Here is a 6,000-nt window from a genome sequence, read left to right as displayed (position 1 = left end):
CTTTACAGAGGTTGAATCCCCAGTTCTAACCTCCTGAATCCTGTATGTGGTTATCCACCATGAGACATAAGGGTTTATAACTAACCTCTTGAGTTTATCAACAATGCCAGAGTGGGGTATTGTGTCAAATGTCTTGGCTAGATCAAGGTAGGTAGTATGAACCATTTTGCCCTTATCAAAGAAGACCACCTGGTTGAGGAGACATGACCTGCCTTTGACAAAACCAAAATGAGTTGGGTCCAGTGTCTCGGGGTTTCCTATGTCATTACCAATCATGTTCTTGATAATTCCTTCCATGACTTTGCATAAAGACTAATGAGACTTATGGGGCTGTAGTTTTCAAAGTCTGTAGATGGCACGTCTTTGTGCATAGGGATGATGGGTGTTGTTTTCTGTTCATGAGGCAGGAAGCCTGTTTGGAGTGGATGGTTAAGTATTCATTCCAGAGGGCCTGAAAGGTTATGTTTCATGCTATTTAGAAGGTCACCTAGGATATAGTCTGGGCCCATCAATGCAGTGTTCTTGGCCTTAGAGAGAGCATTGAGGACTTGTTCCCTAGTGATAACAGTGGGGAGTTATATTTGATGGCATTTTCTGAGGTGAGGCTGGTGGGGGGAGAGGGGTAAAGTTAGATCTAAATTTATCTGCCAGCAGTTTTGCTATATTTTCTAACTCACTATATGTGGCGCTATTAACAATAAGCTCTGCACACAACTATGTATCACCTTTGAGGTTAAAGACATAGCTAAAAAAATGTCTTGTGGTTGTCCTTGGCCTGAGAGACCATATTTACCTCAAATTTGGCTTTTGTAGACTTTATTTGCCCTCTGAGTTTTTTTTGTTTAGTTTGATGACAGAGATTCAATCCTACTGTGTGCTGCACCTCCTAATTTTTGCCAGGATTTTCTTCCTTCTGTTATACAGCCATTTGATGTTGTAATTCCACCAAGGCAGCTTGTTTTTTTAGTAAGTTCTGTACTTCTACCTAGCTGGTATAGCTGCCTCCATGCTGCTATTAACATGCTTGTATAGGGTTTCTGTGAATAGTTTTGTGCAGTCAGCAGTGTTCTCAAGGTTTTGGGGAGAGGGGCTTGAAACTTTGCCAGGATATCATTAAGGATGTTAGCCTTAGAGTTGTTCCTAAGCATTCATTGATTAGCTGTGATTCTTGGTTTTATTTTTACTTCAAAAGAGACTTGTTTGTGGTCTGACTTTACCAGACAGGACATCACCCTCGAAGGGTGTGCTGCACTTTCCCATATTAATGAGGACCAGGTCCATTTCATAATTATGTCTCATAAATAAACTCTCAGAGGTTAATGTCAAACCCTATTTAATTTATTGGATAGCTAACTTTCTCACAAATAGAACACAGGAACTTCAGTTGAATAGCTCTACCTCCTCCAAAATACCTGTCACTAGCAGTGCATCCCAGAGTTCAGTTCTTGGGCTACTGCTCTTTGGCACTTACTTCTTGGAGGTCAAAGCTAATCGTAAGGGTTTGTGTCTGAATAGGTTTGCAGATAAATGCAAGCTTGGTGTCATTTTAAACTCCCCAAAGGACAGCAAGATCCTCCAAGAGCGCTTGTCCGAAATAATTAGTGTTGTCAAATTCCATGGACTAAAACAAAATGCCAGGAAAAGTATATTCATTTCACACCTCTGAAAATGAATAATGTAGTTAGGGAACTGGAAATCTATGCTGGCAATAAACTCTCCTTTGATCATCATGTATGCACTGTTGTAAGGAAGTTCTTTATCATTGCACAGCTTATATCTAAAAGCATTGCATCCAGGTTCAGGGATGTAATAATTGTACTGTACATGGCGCTCACCAGGCCAATCAATGAGTGTAATGTTCCTTAAGGTATGCACATGACAAAATACTTGTAACAACTGCAATGACCACAGAGCTTTCACACTAAAATATTTAAGGTCCTAAATCATAAAAACTATGCGGACCATCTCAAAGCCTTATTCCTTTTCTCAGTATCACTCAAGCTACTGAGAGATGACCTCTGCCTTTCATATACAACTTCAGCAGGCACTGTTCTCTCAGCTCTATTACACATCCCAGCATCATAAACACCCATGCAAGGACTCTCAATCTGGTTTGGAAAATAAATGAGTATGTTGGAGGGTAAGAATGTACCATGCAGAATGCCACTTCTGTGGAACTGCCTTCCACTCCACATAAAGCAAAGTACTTATCTAACTCTATTAAACTATAATTTGAATGAATGAATGAATGAATGAGTAACTACAAGTTTAGCACCCCTATCTCTCAGGATAGAGAAAGTATGCAATTGTCTGCCATTTTTGGGTTATTCATATGCAAAACATAAGGGCAAAAAACTGCCACTGAAATGTAAGACTATGCTTCTTAAGGTCCTCACAGATCAATATACTAGTTAGTACCTATGAACTAATAAACAACCCTAAAGCTATTCTAAGAATGATCTGAACCATATGGAAGAAAGACAAAAAAAAAACCTGTTAAGATGGAAGAGAAAGATATCCTTATACAACTAAAGTATTGAAGACAAATTTAAAAGGCCTAAGACAGCAAAAAAAAAAAAAAAAAATAGAGAGAGATAAAGGGGTGCTGTAGAAATATAAAGGATGAACAGACCACAATTCCGGTGAAGCTGGAATCAGGCTTGGAGAACAGAAGAACCTTGATAGTTAGGTCCCTGAGTAGACTAGTTTACTTCTACTCTTTTCTGTAAACCGGCTATGTGTTCATTCCTCTTATTCAAGAATGCAATGTGCAGCAACTGCTCCCTTACTTAACAGACTCATGCCAAAGCAAACATAGGTGAACTCACAAGATAAGCCTACCTGATGCTGCCTATGGCTCAGCCTTGAATAAAAAAGATTTCTTGAGGTGTTATAACCAAACTTGGTGATAAGGTAAATTCAGTGGTGATAGCCTATCCTCAGGTATGGATGATGGATCTGTGTTGCTGATTTATTGAACGTGAATATGGGGATGGGACCCCTGGCTCCCCCAAGTAGTGATAGCTGAACAAAGAAATGATGTAAGTAAGTTCACCTAAGCCAGCTACACTGATTGCACACATCCAAATTGATAATGAATAGGACTAATCAGTGGCATTCTGAATGGAGAAGAGTGATGGCTACAGACAGTGCAGCTAAGGAAATCATGCCCTGGTTGCCAGGAAATGGCAAAGGCTCTAATTGTGATTGGTGACTGAGAAATAAGTTAAGGAAAATTGTGGTATGATAGCACATTATGGTGTCTGAATCAAAATGCAAGGCATGTTGTGAATCAGTAAATGAAAAAATGTAATCAAGTTTGTAATGATAACTGATCAGTATAAATATATTTGCTTGCAAGTTATTGTATGGTAGAAATGCAGCTATATGTGTTAGTGCAATTATTAAGTGGGGTATCATTAACAATGCATGCTGAAACTTATAAAGTATGGATGAAAACAGATGGCTGTGCTAAATCTGATGTAAATATTATTCCTCTCAAAATTTTGTGCTGATATCAGGAACCAATAAAGGTATGTGTTACTCTCAGACTCCTACAGAGTTCTAACCCACATAAATAAAAAACAAATAAATAATAAAATAGTATATAAATAAAAAATAAAAACTCTTTCTTATTTAATGATTTATGAACTTTATTTCCAGTCACTACTAGCATTAGGTCCCCTGTGTCTCCCATATGCATAGTGGAGACAGATTCCAACATGACCTTCTGCAGGGTGGGTCCTCTCTCTAGGGAGATAATCTTCATGACCTAGGCTAAACGGTGTATGAATGAGAAGAAAAGTGGATGTAAGCTGCTTTATCTTACTCTAACCAAGTCTTTTACAGTTATAGCCTAATGTCCACTGCATGGATCAATGAACACCAAAGAGGTTGGCATTCAATACCTAATAAAATGACTTTCAGCTTTTCCTGGTTAAGGGCCGCCACAGCAGATCACTGGTCTGCTATTGATTGTCAGTGGATTTTTACAGTGTTAAGTTGCTAGCCCAGTGCCCAACCTTCACAGAAGGCACGCACACACTTATGCACCTATCTGCATGTCTTTTAAAGTTCACTCGACCACAGGGAGGACATGCAGACTCCACACAGAAGGAGCTCCAGCTGAGAATCAAACTGGAGAACCTCTTGCGGTGAGGCGACAACACTAATTGCTGCACCACTGCAGCTGGCATTCAATAGCTAATGCAAGGTCTAAAACCATGTCCACAGTGACAAATACTTCAGAGGCCCTCCTCTCCTCTCCTTGTAATTTAATACAACAGTGGCTCATTACCCACTGAACACCACCACCAGGGCTGTGTTTTTCATGCATGCTCCAATCTTTCTTTGAGAGCTGTGAGCAGGTAATGACCCTGTAATGATTTTATTTATTTATTTGAGCAATTCTGTAAGTATTGTATGTTCCATTATGTTGTTTATTACGATCTGCAGAATGGACATTTTCCTAAAAGTCAAAATAATTGTTTTAGTTAATAGTACTTCTTTAAAAGTCTGGAAAATACCAATCCCCATCCAGAATTATTCTCAAGTTGTTCAGAACCTCTTTGCATAACTCCTGTGGTACAGATGAAGAAGCTACCATGAGACTGCTGTTACAGGTACAGTCAGTCTTTGGCCCTGTTCCTGTCATGGCTTGCTGATACGAGCTTGAGGATATTTGTAGTAATTCACTAGCTATTGTTGTCACCAAATTTGTTTTTGTTTGTTTGTTTTTTATCTCTTTGAGAAAGAGTAGGAATGTTTTTATAAGATAGTGAAATGTATTTGAAATGTATACAGACTGGTTGAGTAATCTGATATGGTTTATAGTTTTGAACGTCAAGTAAGAGAAAAACATTTTTCTTTTCACGAGTAATTCATTGTTGAAAGGTTAAGATTACATCGACCCATACAGCAGGAAGAATGATTTATAGGCACATGTCATGAGATTATTTTGTGGTGTGTGCTGCATATAAATATTTATATATGAGTTAAGGTGATTAAGGAATAGAGAATGTAGACTTGTGCAAGTCCTATTTAGCTGTTACAGCAGATGTTCATAGAGCACACTGCCTTACTGGAATATGGGTAGTAGTGCCCTGGTACCTTATTTCTGGCATTCTACCAAAGCTTAGAATACTTCCCCCTGTCTGACAGTGGGAATGATGGACCAATCACTTGAGAGTACAGGAACTGTGTTTCAGACCCAGAGACAGGAACCTTTCAGTTTTTTAGTGTCCAGCAGGCTTTCAAACACTAACTGTTCCAAACCAAAAACTACACACACACACACACACACACACACACACACACACACACACACACACACACACACACACACACACACACACACACACACACACACACACACACACACACACACACACACACACACACACACACACACACACACCAAAGAAGCCCACTCAGCATAACTCAATGGCAGCTCCAGTCCCAAACTATATACATCCAAAAAAGGAGGATGGTGAGTGGGTATTACCAGTAAGACAGTGTGTTCTATGAACATCTACTGTTACAGGTAAGTAGGACTTAAGCAACTGTACTATGTTTATAGGCTCATAGGTAGGTACTAGGCTATTGGCCCTAGGGCCTATACAAACCTAGCCAAAAAGATACCCTGGCTTTTGCCACCCAAGAAAATTATTTTCCTGTGCCCCTGTCAAGCAGAACCACAGAAGTGATCCCCGGGGTGAATTTCTTATTATCCATCTAATCATCAATTTTTTTTCTTGGAGAGTACTCCTTCTTCTTCTTCCGGCTGCTCCCATTAGGGGTCGCCACAGCAGATCAACTGTTTCCATTTCTTCCTGTCCTCTGCATCTTGCTCTGTCACACCAATCACCTGCATGTCCTCTCTCACCACATCCATAAACCTTATCTTAGGCCTCCCTCTTTTCCTGTTACCTGGCAGCTTCATCCTTAGCATCTTTTTCCCAATATATTCTGCATCCCTCCTCAGCACATGTCCAAACCAAC

Source organism: Protopterus annectens, chromosome 1.part1 (genome assembly GCF_019279795.1).
Source record: "Protopterus annectens isolate FY-2018-M chromosome 1.part1, PAN1.0, whole genome shotgun sequence".
Classification (NCBI taxonomy): Eukaryota; Metazoa; Chordata; order Ceratodontiformes; family Protopteridae; genus Protopterus; species Protopterus annectens.
Note: the sequence above shows the minus strand (reverse complement) of the source record.